The sequence below is a fragment of the Corapipo altera genome, unplaced genomic scaffold, assembly GCF_003945725.1.
Source record: "Corapipo altera isolate COAL_440 unplaced genomic scaffold, ASM394572v1 2b, whole genome shotgun sequence".
NCBI classification, from domain to species: Eukaryota; Metazoa; Chordata; class Aves; order Passeriformes; family Pipridae; genus Corapipo; species Corapipo altera.
Genome location: NW_020884874.1, coordinates 31,656,629 through 31,674,391, shown reverse-complemented (window position 1 = coordinate 31,674,391; position 17,763 = coordinate 31,656,629). Strand labels below are relative to the sequence as shown.

Here is a 17,763-nt window from a genome sequence, read left to right as displayed (position 1 = left end):
ACTAGTTAGCTTTGTTGTGTCCTCACTGGAAGCTAGGGTTTGGTGTTTGATTGCCTTCCAGTAAGTGATTTAATAAGCTAATTATTCTGTGGAGCAGAAAATTCCCAGAACTGTGCCTGCATAAGCAATTTGGCCAGTGTTTCTTCCCATCAGTACTCTGTGCAGTCAAACATTTTCTGAATTGTTGGCAGTCTTGCATCTCTTCTGGACAGCCAATATACAAATTAAACATAATTTTGATAGTTGTCCAGATTTTACAGTGAATATGAATACAAACACAGGTAGGCAGCATGTTAGGTGTGGCTCCCTAAATGGTGCGCTGATACCACACTCTGCAGTGTTTCTAAAAAAATGTTTAATTTAATTGGACTTGCCAGAATGAAATCAGACATACCAAAAGAAGCACTGTAGCTATTGAGTCCCTGCAGACCTTTCAGTTTTGAACAAACTTACTTATTTTTCTAATATCTAAATAAAAGAGGGTTTAATTTCCTAGGTGGATGAGGACCCTCCTTGTCTAACACCATTTGAATGGTCATTTATTGCTATGAGGATTTGGCTAGAGGGGGAGAATTTCTCTAAGCACCAACAGATGCAATCACAACTGGCAGTAAAGTCAGTTTTTCAGCATTGTCAGAGAACAGGATTTTTTCAAAGGAGGCAGCACTTACAATATTAGGTATGCTGCCTGTCTAAACCTACAGTCACTTGGCACTGAACCTCTAGCAATACTGTCCAAGTAATTTAGATGGCACATGTGTTCAGATGGCACAGCTCCACCCAGAGTCAGAGTCAGCCAAGAGATCATCCATGTAGGAGCATCAAGTGGTACTGTAGATAATAGAGTTTCAAGCCAAAATGAAGTTTCCAAACAGCTGTCTGTTCCTATATCATATATTGAGAGCTAAAATGGTATGAGATTGATAATCAATTTTTTACTTGGGTTACTTTTCGAAGCATAGCCCCTCTGTAGATGCAGACACCTTGACCCTGCAGTGCAGAGCTGGTGCTTTGGTGAGTCAAGAGAAAGAATCACTCTCTGAATGCCTTTTCATTTTCAGATAGTTGAGGAAGCAGAATCATCCCTGTCCTTCTGTTCTAGAACAAGTGATGTAGAGGATTTCTGCTGAAAACATTCCCATTGTTATCTGTCAAAGCAAATAGTGAGAATAAGAAATGTGTCAGGTAGTTTATAGGTTTGAATATCCAAGCAAAGTCCAAAGGTATTTTAGGCATCTCTGATATACAAGCAGGGAGATCAACATTTCAGTAGTAAAATTCATGCTCCTGACATCCACACTTATCCTTGAGAAAGAAAAGCTTTTTAATACACACTGGTGAGTTGCCCTTGCTGTGCAACCCAAATGTCCTGAATTTAAGGACTTGTCATGTACCTGATTCTGAAAAGGTAAAAGCAGAGCTGCATGGACTTCAATGAAACTGTCCACATAGACCAGGCAGCAGTGGCAGAAGGAAAAAAATTAAACTGGCTGTAAAAAACATAACCGATGAACAGGTATACAGCTACAGAGGAATAGACAACTGTGTCTGCCAGAAAGATTTCACTTCTTCTTTGAAGAAATGCTACCATTCAGAAAAGTTTGATCTACGGTTGCTTTGAAAAAATTTCCAAGATTAGAAGATGGGATCAGAAGCCAAAAGAGAAATTGCCAAACAGAACATAGATAGGTCAGAGCCACAGGAAAGTGGATTATGGAAAGTCTGTTTTCTCTCTTATGAAGCAACTGATATTGGTCATTACTGGACACCTCCTTGCACAGTTCCTTGGTGAGCCATTTGGCATGATATCTGCAAAACAGTATGTGTTCATTTGCAGCCTGGTCATTTCAGTAGAACGGTGGACATTGTCTAATATAACAATTGTGAAACAAAGCAGACAATAAATTCAACACAACTGAAAAGGATTAACTGAAGATTAATCTCTAACTAAATCTGGTGGGATCTCTATATAAATCTAGCTTAAATCAGTGGACCTGGAATTAGCTAACTGGAAGCTCTAACCACAGAGCTGGGTAGAGTTTAGTCAGCAGAGTTATGACACTTAATGGAGTTGATCTCCTTAGAATATAAGCATCATTATCTGTTTTATCACTGATCACGGCATAGTAAGTAATGTGAAAATTACAGATCTGCATGGGTTCAAATTCTAAATTTCAGCTGGTTTATGTACTACCAGCTAATCCTTCACAGCTTTCCAGTTGTTCTGGGCAGCACTTAGCAGCTCAAAGCCAGGCTGAACCATACCACCATAATGTAACATGTTGCCTAAAAGACCATGGAGAGAAAGACTCCAGGCCAATTTAGCATGTAAACTAAGATAAAGCGAGCAGGTCCTTTAATAAGGCCAATGGCCTAGAGGAATACATACTATGCATGCACGCCCAGGCAATGGTTCTATTATTCTATAATAAGGTCCATCCAATCCCAGATCTGTCCACCTCCGGTTCTGCCCCCCAACACGCCCCTTTGGGAATTGGGTCTGGGGGCGTATGGGACCCCTTTTTCCTCATCTTTATCGTTTTCATAGCACGCACAGTTCTTGGAGCTCCTTCAAAATTCTGGGCTTGAGGGTTGCTTTGTCTGCGTGATGTCTTCTGGTTCAGGCGTCAGGTGAGAAGTTCTTAAACAAAGGTGTTTTTCTACAATTCTGCCTTGAAAAGAAGACTAAACATGCTAATGGAATTTTAGAGGGATTGATAAAGAGTAAGGGATATAATGCAGCTACATTAAAATCTACATTTACTACACAACTACTTCTAAAAGCTACAAAAGTTAAAAAATCCAAAAAAGCTCTGAGGCGTCAGTCCCCCGTTTAGAGATGGACAAAACTCAATGTTGTTGAATCTCTACCACTCATGCCTAGCATTATACATAAGAACAGCAACTGGTGTTGATGACCATACACACGCCTCCTTGTGAGGATAGTAAAAACTAGAGGGCCATTCAGTTTTGTAGATGATTTTCAAGTGGTCTTGGGAATCTAGAGAAGTCCTAGCTGATTGGAAGCTGGTGAACGTTGTCCTGATTTTCAAGAAAGGCTAGAATGAGGACTCCAGAAACTACAGGCCTGTCAGTCTCACTTCAGTTCCTGCTAAAGTTATGAAGATTATTCTGGGACATATTGAAAAACACCTGAAAGACAACGCAGTCATTGGTAACAGCCAGCACGGCTTCATGAGAGGAAAGTTCTGCTTATCAAACCTGATTTCCTTCTATAACAAAGTAACCCACCCAGTTGATCAAGAGAAGCCAGTTGATGTAATCTTTTTGAATTTCAGTAAAGCTTTCAATAATGTCCCTCACAGGATCCTTCTGGACAAAATGTCCAAAACACAGCTGGATAAACACATCATGTGGTGGGTGAGCAGTTGGCTCATGGGTGAAGCACAGAGGGTAATAGTGAATGGGGTAACATCAGACTGGTGACCTGTCACTAGTGGGGTTCCACAGGGCTGCGTCTTGGGCACAGTGCTCTTCAACATCTTCATAAATGACTTGGAGGCAGAACTGGAAGGGATACTAAGCAAGTTTGCAGATGACAGAAAACTCAGAGGAGCTGTTGACTCCCTCGAAGGCAGGGAGGCCCTGTAGAGAGACCTTGACCAACTACATGAAGCTCTGTAAAACCCCAACCCCAGAGCTACAAACTCAGCTAGGAGTTTTATTTTTAAAAATATACAAGGCTCCAAAAACTTGCCGACCTAATGTTTTGAGAACCGTCAGTCTTTATTACCTTGAGGCAGAGCAAAGAGGAAGAACCTACACAAGTTTTCTCAGGAGATACTTTTACTGACAAGTTTAGAAAATATGGGAGAAAATAATGGTCTTGGCAAAAGTTTAGAAGGGTAACATACAGTCAAAACAAGGTGTTCTACCAAAGCTATGACCCAGCACATGCCAACCCATACAACCCAGCAAAGTCCAACCCACCAGTCTCAAGTTATAAAGATAGAATTACTATTATTAATAATATATTATTATGTATTATATAAAATTAAATAATATATTATAATATTAGTTAATAATATTAAGAAGTTGTTAAGAAAGAGAAGAAGAGAGAGTAAGAAGAGAGGAGAATAAGAGAAAAATAGATTATTAAATAGCTACCACCCAAGAGTCATACCTTTCACAAGGTAGGTGGCAGGTCCCAAGAGCAAGGTGGAGACCATGTGCTGCTGGTTTTAAGTGCTGTGACCAACCCTCCCAGGTGGGACTTCCGGATCTCTGGTGACTCTGGCTCCAGGGCAAGGTGAGGGGCATTGCTCTCCCTGTGCCAGCCAACCTAAGGCTGGGTTGGGGGTTCCAGGGAGCATAGTGTGTTCCAGGGAGCATAGGGAGTGGTGTGCCCCCAGGCTGCCCTTTTGACTGACAGCTGCTCCAGGGTCTCCCCACGAGGCTGCAGGGGCTGCCATGTGGGATACAGCCTGGCCTTTCCCCCCACACGTACACACACCTAAGTTGGTTCTGACCCAATAATATGATCCAGTGCCTCACAAGTTTCAACAAGGGAAAGTGCCAGACTCTGCACCTGGGATGGGGATGGGGCCACCCTGGCTGTTTGTAGAGACTAGGGAATGAGGTGCTGGAAAGCAGTGCCACAGAAAGGGATCTGGGGGTCCTGGTCAATGGCAAGTTCAATATGAGTCAGCAGTGCCCTGGCAGGGCCAACTGTGTCCTGGGGGGCATCAGGCAAAGCATCACCAGCCGGTCAAGGGAGGGGATTGTCCTGCTCTGCTCTGAATTGGTGTGGCCTCACCTGGAATATTGTGGCAGTTTTGGGCACTGCAATAGAAGAAAGGCATTAAGCTCTTAGAAAGTGTCCAAAGGAGGGTAGCAAAGATGCTAAAGTGCCTCAAGGGGAAGCCATATGAGGTCACTTGGTCTGTTCATCCTGGAGAAGAGAAGACTGAGGGGAGACCTCATCACAGTCTACAACTTCCTCATGAGGGGAAAAGGAGGGGCAGGCACTGATCTCTTCTCTCTGGTGACAGTGGTCCGAGGGAATGGCCTGAAGTTGTGTCAGGAGAGGTTTAGGCTGGATATTAGCAAAAGGTTCTCCACGCAGAGGGTGGTTGGGCACTGGAAGAGGCTCCCTGGGGTAGTGGTCACAGCACCAAGCCTGACAGAGTTCAAGAAGCGTTTGGATGATACTCTGGGGCACATGATGTGACTCTTGGGGATGGTCCTGTGCAGGGCTAAGGGTTGGACTCGGTGATCCTTGTGGGTCCCTTCCAGCTCAGCATATTCTGTGGTTCTGTGATTCTGTGAACTATTTGAAGAAACAGATTTAATCCATAATCAGAAGATAAGAATTAAACTGTTTTCCTTTCAGATGTTGGGGTGCTTCATGCAAACAGTTTTTTAATTTTCTATGTACTCATCTATTTTTTTTGTATCAGAAAGATTTAAAAAGGTACTGTTTAGAATACCACACTAATACAAAAATGTATTTTCTTTCTTTCTTTCTTTTCTTTCTTTCTTTCTTTCTTTCTTTTTCTCTCTCTCTTTCTTTCTTTATCTCTTTCTGTCATTCTTTCTTATATTTGATCAGTTCAAAACTCTCCACAAAGTGTCCGGATGAGTAATTGTGGAAAGGAGGAGAGGAGAGAACATTCTTTTTTCCATTAAAGAGTTACAAACTTTAGAGAAGAAATAATGTTGTTTAAAATTCATAATATCTCAGAATATCATAATATGTGTAAGCCTTAAAGTTTCATCTCAGAAGAGCCTATTTGAAGCAAATTTCTTGATTTTTCCCACTCACTGCACTTTGATTCACATCATAGTGTGATCTTAGGGCACATCAACTGACCTTTTGTCCTGAAGAAATTAAGCTGAAGGATGAGGTCCAGGAGTTTATATATGCATTCCTACTGCTAATGAGCACTCCATCCTCAAGACAGGCTAAAGCTGGTCTGAAATAAAAGCCCGAAACATTAATAGTGTGGACAGTCTGTCTCCCATACCAACTGTTGAACTTTTCAAATCAAACTTTTCAGATTGCACTGCCAAAGAAGGTTGCAGAGAAAAAAGTTAAAAGTGTTATGATTTCAAGCTTATTCTGTTGAATTAAAATGGTAATTTTAATTTATTTTTTTTTTTGTGTAACTGCAAGGTTCACCTCCGTCTACAGAAAATAGGGCTATCCCCTTTTTTACTGGAAACATCCTTGCAGCAGTCTTTAGCGTACAGTTTGGATTTCAGGATGTGTCACCTTCTTGCAACAAGGTGAAAAGAGGATTTCCCACCTCCTTCTCCAGTTTTTAAAGCATTATTCAAAAAGCTACTTTTTATATAAAAACTTTGGTGTAGGGGTCGGGTAGCCAGCTAATGTAAGACCCAAGTACCATTTTGGCTTAGAGGGTTTTCTTTCCAGCGAGAGACACTTTAATGACTGGTCAAATGTACTAACCATTCGCTCCTTGCCTTAGGCCTTCAAACTAATGCAGAAAGTCATTAAGCATTCAGTAATAGAAAAGCATATTCCATGCTAACCATGCAGTGCATGCAAAATTGGGTAAGAACTTCTACTGTACCACTGGAATTCAAAATAAATAAATACGTAAAATAGCTCTTAGTCCTAAAAGAACTTTGCACCTTGTGAATGTGAAGCTGCAGCATCTGTGATAAAGCAAAAATGTGTATCTCTCCATTTGGTGGATATATATATATAATTAATTGTGAGAGATGTTCAGTTGTGCTGATGATTTGATCCATTCAGCAAGAATGCACTTTTCACAGTACCTTACACATTGCCCAGTCACAGACTGTCCTTTTTTTTTACTTTCAATGCTGTAAATTAAAAAATGTATACATTTGCATCTAATTATTGAGTTCAAACCAGTTGTTCCATTCTGATGGTGCTTGCAAACCTTATCAGATTTAGTGCTCTGTCTTTTATTGTTGCTTGCTAGGCAACTTGGAGTTTCATGTGAACTGAATGAGAAAGTGATAACATGTGGTCTTTCTGTTTAATTACATAAATCTGCACTCACTCCAACCTCAGCATGTTTTGTGAAAAATGTCAACAACTATCTAATCATAGAGAGGTACACATGAGCAAAAAGAAGAAAAATTATATTAAAACTTATCCATCACTTAGTACTTTAATTTACCCTTCTATGTCTTCTTTAGTAAAGCATTTTCAAATGACTTTTCAAAGAGCCTTAGCAAAAATAAATGAAGACATTTATTCAAGGAAAAATATATTTTTGTTAGAAACTAGTTGCATATTTGGTATAGAACTGAAATAGACTCTTCTCCACTTGACAGATGAAAAATTAGTGAGTGTTTCAGTTATTAATTATCTACAGTAACTATTTATTGCATGAATATTAATTTTTATTATGTATCCAAGATCCAAGAATGCTTTACCAGATGTAGTTTCAATTCCCAGTTGAGGTAAATTGGCTTTGCTTCACTGAAACAAAACATCTATATCAGTTTATACCAGCTGAAGATCTAACTCCAGAAATGCAAGAGGGCATTGAGATTTCAGACCTGCTGAGCAACATGCACATCTCCATGTTAAAATATTTTAAATATTTAATATTAAACACACACACACACCAAAAAAAGGAAAAAACCAAACCAACCAAACAAACAAACCCAACCAAACAAGATAAGGAAAAAAACCAACACGAAACAGAATGGGCCTTGGTTTCCACAGTAAAAAGTTGAAAGTTATGTGCCTCTGAGAACTCAATACCAACTGAAGACTGAACCCTCAAGGTATCATAAAGGGATGGAGAGTGTGTTATAGTAAAGATGATATCTCCTGCTGCAGTGTTTACTGCATTCCTTTACTCCTAACCATCTTCCTTTCACTCAATCAAAAGTGGTACACCACCACTTTAAGCAAAGCGTGATACATGAATTTGATCAACTTAAAGCCAATGATAGTTTTTGAATCCAAGAATAAGAAGAGGTTATAATTTACCAGCTCCAGCACAGATACTTCTCTCCTCCTCTTTTATGCTATTTTTTCTTTGGTTTGCTCACCTCTTATTATCATAGCTGAAAGAACTACTTAAGTAACTAGTCTAAGATCCTGATTTTGTAATTTCATCTGTGAATTGTCATTTAAAATGTAGTTTGGATCTCATAATGTAGAAGGGTTGACATTCTTATTCTACATGTCCTGTAGCTGCTGCCTTAGAACTAAAAGGGAAAACTGAACTGGAAATAATTTTCTAAAGGTTATGTGGTGGAAACAAAGACAGTAAAAACTCATCGACTTTTCTCTGCCACTAAAACAAATTATAGAACTGAAATTGGTCTGATTTTTTTTCCCCATTAGTTTTCTGGTTCTTGTTCAGTGTTCATGGCTCGGAAGTGATTTATAGTGAGTGCCTTGAAAAACTTCAAAACGTGGGCCACTACTGAAATGACAGCGTGGCTTTGTCACAATGCTTTGTGCAGACAATTTTGCTGTACTACTGAGAAACTGTGACTTAAATTTAAAAGGGGCAAAGTTCCCAGTTACTTTATAGAACCATGGCAGTCCTGTTCCTTATGTTTCCTGTCAATAAGGCTAGTCAATGTGATTTAAGTCGAATGTAGTAGAAAACAAATAATTTCTTCTGATTTAGACATCATGAAGTGCTAGGACAACTTACATGTTTTTAAGAAGATGCTGTGGGTAGTAGAGAGGCAGGCTACTGTTTTGTAGTACATAAATCATATTGCCCTGGTAACAAATCAGGATCACAAAGACTGTAGGAAGCACAGTGAGATAATGTCTCACGGACTAGTAGCTTAGTGCGGATAGGTTGTTTTACATTTCTACTTATTAATATGTCAGTCTTCCTTTTTCACAAAGATGACAAAAATGAAAGGACATTTCTAAATTCTGAAGACATTATCGGAAGTTACCAACAGTCAGCCAGGCTCCCAGGACTTTCTGTGAATGGTTGATACTGTTTGTCACCTGCACGTCTGAGTGCTTGGCACACCACAGACCTAAGTGCAGCTCTTTCTAGTAGAATGGTACTGCACATACAAAATTTTTTTGAAAGCTTAGTAATAAGAAAAAAATGTTTCTCATTTTTCTATAAAGCATTTCAAACATTCAAGATAATATTGAAGGTAGTAATTTTCCATATGATAGTTCTCCCTGTGTCAGATAATGATTTTACAGCCTTTGAATTCCTAACTCAAAATTGCTCTATATATTTTTATTATTATCTTTTTTTCCAAAAAACTTTACAAAGGAAAGAAAACATGAGCACACTGCTTTTATTGTGTGGGTGTGTGGTTGCCTCTGTATAATAGACTCCCTAATGTTCTTGGTTATAATGTGTAGCATTGCACAGGTAGCACTCTAGATTTCCAAACTCCATTTTCAGGCTCAATAATAGCCTTTCATTCAGGCAAAGAATTTACACCTAATTATAGATCTGTGTGCTTTTGTTCTGTTGTCTGGTTGGAAAGTATCTTGGGCATCTTGTCGCTGTCATTTAGGGTAAAGAGACAGTGCATGTCAAGATGCTTTCAAAAGTTTTTGATTTTTCTAAGAATACAGCTATAGATTTTAAACAGTGTCTCCTATAGGCTTACTAAGGATAATGATAGGCAATTGCCAAGACATCAATATTGGAATAATTTATTTTTTTTTTAAATTGCTGATAATTACTTTGTATCATCAGTACGATTTTTCAAGAATGGATAGGAAAGGGAACTGAGAATTTTGGAGGTTTTTTTATCCCATCACCTGTCTAAGTATGTCTCTCTTAAGCTGAACTTTAATTTGTTGAATGCGGTTTATATCTTAATGCAAAAGTTCGTTTCTGTGCATTTTATAATAAATCTGACTTTCTGTAGTGGTTGCAGTTTTAAACTGTTTTGAAAAGAGCTTTAAGCATTTAGTAACTATAATACAAACATAAGTGTAATACTGAGTTGGAAACTGTTAACTTTGTTAATCTCATTATGTTCCCTCTCTGACCTCAAATATGGTGTTTCTGTAAACTCGTACCTGTATTCAGACATGCAGGAGTTTTTTTGTGCTGTGCAATTCATATGGACTAGCCAACAAACAAATCCTGCTGCAAAGGCTATCAAAAAAGACAGTAACAAAGATAAAAAAAGAAGACTCAAGACAACAGATAGAGAAGTGAGGGTGTATGGGAAATAATATGACAGGACAGCAAGCAGGAATCTCAGCAGATAATTGTTCACATGTTTTTTTGTAGGTAGACATTAAAGCAAACAGATGCTTCATTGACAAGGATGTGAAATTGGAGAAAGAAATTCTGTGTGGCTATTTGTAGGGAGCTTTTCTGAGCTGGAAGTGCACTAAGGTGGGAAGGAATAATACACTTAGATGATTGAGACTGACATTGTCACAGTGGACTGATAAGGATCGGAATCAATATTTTGTGTTGGTGAATGACAAATGGTATGTAAAGAAACAATAGTCTGTGAAAGGTCTTTCAAAGATGACAAGTAGCTTATGGTTAAATATGTAAAGAAAAAAAAGATGAAGGAAGATGCAGAGGGAGAGTGACATAACTAAAGTTACTGGTTAGGTAGATGATCTCTGCAATAGCAGTCTGAATGCAAGCAAGAAAAGAGGATATTTTATTAACCAGAACACAAGCTAGCACAGCTCTCATCAAACATTTTCAGGTATGTGTATGAATAGGAAAAACACTTCAAAGCATCACAAAGAAATTAAAGAGGTAAAAATGAATGGTGAGTGGCAAGTTATACATCTAAAGATAGTCCTCTTGCCCATGGAAATCAAAAGACGCAATAGGGAGAAAAATAAAGAGTTCTACTTTAAATGTATTTAATTTTATGGCATAGCTAGGAATCTATGAGAAGACATTGGAGATATATAAAAAACTTAGTGTGGATGGAAAAGGCAAGGATGAAGTAGAGAAGGAGGCCTGTGAATTGTCGTGCTAAACATACATCTACAGAATAAATCACCCCAAAATATATTATACAAAGAGAAGAAAATAAAGTTAAGGACAAAGTCCTTAGAACTGTTCCACCCAAAACCAATTTAAAAAAGTGAAGAATTTGCTCAAGACGTTGCTTAAGCTGAAAGAGCAACTAGCTTTTCTAGAGAGCATGAAGAGGACAGAGTTGTGAAAACAAAGGAAAGACAGTAGTTATGATAAAAGTCAGCAAAATCTAAAGCCCAAACAGGCCAAAGGGAATGAAAATGGAAAGAGTGAAAAGAATGAGTATGGCAGCAGTCAAGAGGAAGACTAGGGTGAAGATTTAATGAAGGTTCAGAAGACAATAACATCTGAGAAGTGCCTTGGTTTGACAGGAGAAGAGAAAGAAATTGTATGATGGTGAAAGTGAGGGGAAGGCATGTTGCATTTTTTATAATGAGAGAATGATGGATGAACAGCCTTTCTGTGGGAGAAAATCTCAAGTAAGCATTACAGTATTACTACTCATAGCAATCCAGCAAATGAGTAAGAAATAGAAGTATTACTAATTGGCAGTATATTCTTGCCCCATACAGAAAGCAGTATTAAGATGTGATTTTCTGTGTGATGAAATAAAGAGATAAAACACATTAATCTTCTTTACTACTTATGGTAATATAACTGTGTCATGCTTTGTGTATTGACATACTAGTACTGATGCCAAGTACTTAACACATGCAAGTCAATATTTTTAGATCCAGTTTCACTTATGTCTATCACATACTTTATTTTACATTATTGATGGTTATCTAAGAGAGTCAAACCACCGTACCCTGCTTAGTGTAGGAATTACAAAAATAAGGCAGTTCAACATGCAAGAGTGATAGTAATAAGTAGCTATAAGTCAAGTACCAGTAGACATATGTAACACAGAGGAAAGGTAAAAAGGAATATTTAATTGCAATATGAAATAACAAATTATCTTTCAGAGTCTGATAATGGCTGAAATCTCACAAAAAAAGTTTGGGAGACATTTCTTTTGAAATTTATATGTCCAAAAAGCAAAAATAGAAAACCAAAAGAAATTCATAGCTCATGGCAAGGGTGATGACTTGGATAATCTTTTTACAATCAGTTTCTAAATTGACTGATGGTGAGGATTATTTCTTTTCATGGGAACCTGAGAGCATTTTTACTTCCTTCTTATCATTTTTTTCTGTTTTATTGGTGTGGGATAAGAGCCCCAGGAAGTACAGGCACAAGATTAACAAGAATGAGTCTTAAGTTTCAGGTCTCCTGTCCCTGAAAAGAATTGATTCAGGGCAGTAGGTTGCCTTCTGTGCAAGACAGTTAGCCTAGCAGGGGTGACATTCCCTATAAGTGATGTGTATTAACCTGTCAAAGTGGATCAGGAGTCTACAGAAAAGTGAAAGGTTATGAAAGCACAAAGACAGTTCTATGCCTCTGACCATTTTCCTCAGCGGAAATAGAGATGATGTGTTTTAGGACCCTATGGAGGCAGGGGAAGTCCTCACAATTTCATCATAGGTGAATCATTCAACATTAAAGAAAGGGGATGATAGAGTGAATACCATTGCACTGAAAGAATTTCTTCTTATCAGCTATCTGTAGGCTTTTTTGCAGGTCGTTCACTTAATAAAAAGTAACTGAGTTAGTACCTTCCACAAACTCTGCTCGTTTGTTACAGAGGCGAACTGTAAACCAGGAGCCTCAGTCCTTTAGTGAAGTGACTTCACACTATAGAGGTGAACATGTAGGTCCAAAGAGAGGACAGTAACCTGAGGCAGCAAGCAAGGCCATGCGGTTGCCTGTACAGCAGCTCAGCAGTTCTTAGTGAAGGAAGTTGAACCAGGCCTTTGATTAATTACACAAAGACAAACCATTAACTTTAATCATACTAAAGCATTATGAATAATAAAGAAATATATTTCAGATTTTCTGGGGTTTTCCTTCTGAATTACACAGTTGCTTTCTCATGCTTTTGTTAATATATTCCATGTAATTCACCTCTGAGTAGGAGGTCCAACATAAAGATCTAAGGAGGATTCAAGTGGTACATAGGCCTTGTACTGGACCCTCCATAAGCAGCAGATGTTTTCATTTCATGAGAGGTTTGTGTTTTTTTGCATTTCATAGTACATGCTTTCTTGCTTTGCTGGGCAAATTGTGTTGCCACTGGAAGTATGCTGCCTCCTGTGAGGATAAAGCTGACCAGCCAAACTAGGAAAGGAATTAGATTTGTCCTTAGCACGAGTGACCAAAGAAATATGCTGTCAAGATGTACCTAGACAGAAAAAGTTCAGCACTCCAAGCTGAGGCTAACCACCACAATCTTTCAGGTTTCAATAGCACATACATTGCCACTGTTTGATGTGATAGACCTTAGTGTTTCTTGAGTACACACTGCTGCATGACCTTGCTGATTCAAGAACATTTTTCTTTGGGGCTTCTGGGAATCTGTTTTCTTTTTCACTGCTGACCTCTAATGATAGATGTGTCTGAGGTTATGTGACAAATGTTCCCAAGCCTCACGAAGGCTTGTAAACTCTATTTGCTGAGGTTTTCATTACTTTCTTCCAGATCACAAAAAGGATTTTAATATAAATGGATAGGATTTTTTGGTACCATTTGTTTGATACTTATTAGCATACATGATTTCTTTTTCATACCACAGTTAGAGCTGCCTGGGGGTAGAATGGATATAGCTATACATTTTTGGTCCATTTTGATAGCCTCAGCAGAGAAAGAATAAAATTGCATACCCATTGTATTCCTTCAGAATGCATGAATACTAAGGTACATTTTCTAAGCCTTTGATAGTTTTAGATTATTACTGTAGTTAACTAAATCATTAATTATTTTTAAATCAGGAGTTCATGTTAGTCCTTCTCTTTTGTGCTTCTTTTAAACTTTTAAATCTTGAATTTGTTAACCAAAAGATGAAGATCAATAAAGAGTAAATGTGATCTAGTTTTCAAGACAAAGGTCCTGGTGTAAAGGTTTTGGCTTGTGCTACTACTACAGTCAACTTATAAAACTGAGAAGTAGCTAAGGGACATATTTTCATGTCTAAAATTGTCACTAAAATCCAAATGGTGGCACAAAAAATGATAGACTATTATTCACTATTATAATAGGTAGGTATTTGTCAATAGCTTCTTGGTGATATTTGTTACCTTGGCATATAGATGCATTTCTCGCATTAGATGGCTTGTCTCCAACCTGTATGGTAAAACAGTACCACTGGGAACTGTAGCCTAGCAAAAAAATTCTCTGAGAGAAATGGAAACAAAAGTAAGATATTTAGTGTCCCAGAGAGTGACTTAATTGCAGGATCATCTTCTTTTGGGAAATATTAATTCACATAGCCCTGAAATTTAAATATGGAAACAGGTGTTCAATGTCAGGTGCCCATGTTTAAATATTTAACCTTAGATAACCTATGCCCATTTTATGTCTTAAAGTAGAGCTTAGAGTTGAGGTTTGTGAAGAGGTTTTTTCCTTATTATCTTCGCATATTACATTCTTTTAAATGCATTTATAATGTATCAGCAAAATTATTTTCAAATGTTACCTTAATGTTACCTATTTTAAATGCAACCTATTTACACTATGAATTATGAAAGGACTATCTTAACTTAAAACTTTATTGGAAAGTGGCTCTGGATCTGTGAAAGAGAAACATCAGGAAATTATTACCATGAGTCTTAGATAACTTCTGAATGCTTAGAAAGCATTCAATATTCACTGATCACTACTGTGGTGAGTCATTAGTGGAAATGTAGTCTAATTATAAAACATTCTGCCCAAGTTAAGTATCAATAAGATTACTTTAGGGCATAATCTGGCCTGGAAGGAAAAAAAAAGTCAATCTTCCTATCAACAGTCTTCTTATTGCCTTAAATATATGACAAAGGTTTTTTCAAACACATCCAATTTTATTAATAGATACAAAAGGGCTTGAAAATTCCAATTGTGGTATGAGTAAAGAAAGCTGGTGTAGTGGATTACATGCAGGATGACTAAGAATGCAGAAATGTGGAGAATTCAGATTGCAATGCCAGGCAGACGATACAATCAACTAGCACTAAATGTTTGAAATGAGCAGCGAGTAAGAATAAGAAGTAGTCAATGATTTATGTTAGGAAAGATATGTGGGTTTTAATGCTCTGCCATGTTAACAGAATATTCAGATAAAAAAAGTGAAGTACCAGTAATTGTTTTTTACTTATCCAATATAGTGAGTTTAACAGGTTTTGTACTTAAGCTGTCATCTCCACTTTCTTCTGTTAGGTGAGCAATCTAGAAAAGAAAGCTGTTGCTACTGTTATTAATTCAGATGGGAATGCCGCAGGTTGTCATCACTGTCCGTAAATGTGCAGTGCTCTCAGTCTGTGAGCTCAGGATCATGCAGCTCCTCAGGAGTGGCCAGTGTTGCCACAGTGTGAAATGGGGCCTGTTTCCCTTTTGGTCCTCACACTCTCCAATAATTTCCTTCCAATCCCGGGGCACATTCTCCACAGATTAAATATTCATAGCTCTATGTATATCATTTATTTTCTTCTTATTGTCTTGTTTTCATTCACCTGAAAGCTAAACTCCTAAGATATCCTGGGGACTTGGATTTTTTCCTACAGTAGCGTATTTATTCTCAGACCTGAATGTATAAATCTGTCTCAGTTTATCTCACAAGATGGTCAACTGAAACAAAAGAGGGAAGTGCATAGATTTGCACCTGTTTACTAAATGAGTCTAAAGCATTGCAGCCATCAAAAATTCATCAAGTATTACATTTTCCTAGGCATTCTTCATGTACTGTCCTCTAAAAGCAAGCAATAAATAATAAAAAAACCCAAACAACAACATGTGATTCTGCATCAATGCCACTAACACAGGTGAAGTTTAGCTTTGAACTCTGTCTTTTTCCATGTCTTTGTATTTACTCATCTCCCAGAGCTTTGTTGCTCTACCCAGCCCTCTTTGCTCCTCATTTTTTTACATTTTCTCCAAGGGTGCCTTTCCAAGTCATAGTATTTTTAAATATGTAAGGATAGTTTGAAGTGTGGGCTAGATGTATGATTGCACAGTGTAACCAATTTTAAAGTTACTGCAGCACCTTTGTAAAAATGTTATTTGAGCTGTTCACAGATTAGGTTTCCAAAGAAAAGAGAAACTGGAAACCAAACTTAGTTAAAAAAGAGAATCTCAGGGAAGAAACTTGCAGAGAAAAGAAGACAAAAAAAACCCAAAAAACACAAAGGACAGTTAGAGATGACACAGACTTAAAAAATACAGAACTGCAGTCTGCACTGTCCATTAATTATAGCACACAAAATAAGAGTTGCTTTATTGCTTGTTATCCACAAAACGCTCTCACAATGAAATAATATTTTTTTTCCTTTTCTATATCTTTATCAGGATTGCACCATTTTATCTCTGTAATAGGCTGTTGTACAATACTGAGTGTTTTATTTCTTTGTGCAATTCCTAGACAAGCTAGATCACATCTGTTTAGATTCCAGTGGAAGAAAAAGTCTAATTTCTCAGCTGTAATGCAATGGACACAATAGGTTATTCTAGATAGAAGAACATTGTTCCTATCAAAATGGTGGAATTGTATCAGGAGTAAGCAGTAGCTGAAAATAACAACTGAGTCCCTGCTACTCCCACCAAGCACTTCTTTTGTTAAGATATATAGACATGTCATAATTTTTTTAAGATGTTATTGTGATAAAGCGACAAAGAAAACCATTTTCTACTTAGGTATTCTAAACAACTCGGAAAACATTGAGGGTGTTTTATGTTCAGCTTGCAGTGCCACAAAGAGGTTGCATTAAAAAAATAGTCTAAATAAAATTGATATATTTCCCACACATGATGTGCTAAAATAAGTTATGTGGAATAATATATATATACATAAATATATTTATAAAGTAAGTCTATTTAATTGCATCAATTTAAGCTTAAAATAGCTTTTGAATCATCTTAAGATATAGTAAAAATTCATTAATTCTCCGTTAATCTGTCAACAAAAGCCAGCCACTGACATCCCAAGTTCATTGCGATGCCTGTAGGAAATGTAGACTTTCTCTCCAAGAAAATTCTAAAAAGAGAGCTGTAGAAGATGAGATGTTTTGTAGTTTAGGAATTTCTTACTCCTCTTTATAGGTTCCAGCTCAGTATATATATGAATTTATAGATACAGTTTTGAAACTATGTAGGCACATAGTTCTTAAATGAGTGAGGTGGTATCTTTAAGGTAAACTGCAACTCCTGCTAGTAGTGCTTGCATACCCATTCAACTTTTAGCAAGAAAACGTAGTAACTTCATGAGTAGGTCTTTTAACATACAAGGATTGTACTGAAACCATTTCCATCAGCCTTTCTATGAGAAAAGATTCTTTGATGGATGTAGTACGTAGTATTCCTTTGAGAAGGAAGACTATGAGAATGCTAATATCCTTTTGTCACCAACTGTACCTCAGAAAAAGAATAGAGTCAGGGAGGTTGATTCTGGTGGGAAGAAGCGAGGAGCTCAGTTCATTATCCAGCTGGTGACTTGACAATAACTTCAAAGTTATTCTGCATACAATTGGTGAGGATCAAGGAAGACAATATTTTTAGCCCTAATGGACTAGTCTGGGATTTTTTTGATGCTCTGAGCAGCATGAAAAGAGCCTGATAAATGACCCAAAGCAAAATCACTGTTGCATTTATTTTTCTTTTTGTAGTAGTAATAGTGATGTTGCTTTTAGTCCATCAGAGAACAAAAGTAGATAGCTAAATAATTATCTCTGGGTTAAGGTATAGAGTGCAAGAGATCTGTATATTT

General features: G+C 37.5%; 1 protein-coding gene across 4 annotated transcripts in view; it reads left to right on the top strand.

Annotated features, from left to right (window-relative positions):
• The window catches only part of PRKN (parkin RBR E3 ubiquitin protein ligase), a 704,427-nt gene that overhangs the window by 634,089 nt on the left and 52,575 nt on the right, over positions 1-17,763 (top strand). The window lies entirely within an intron of this gene.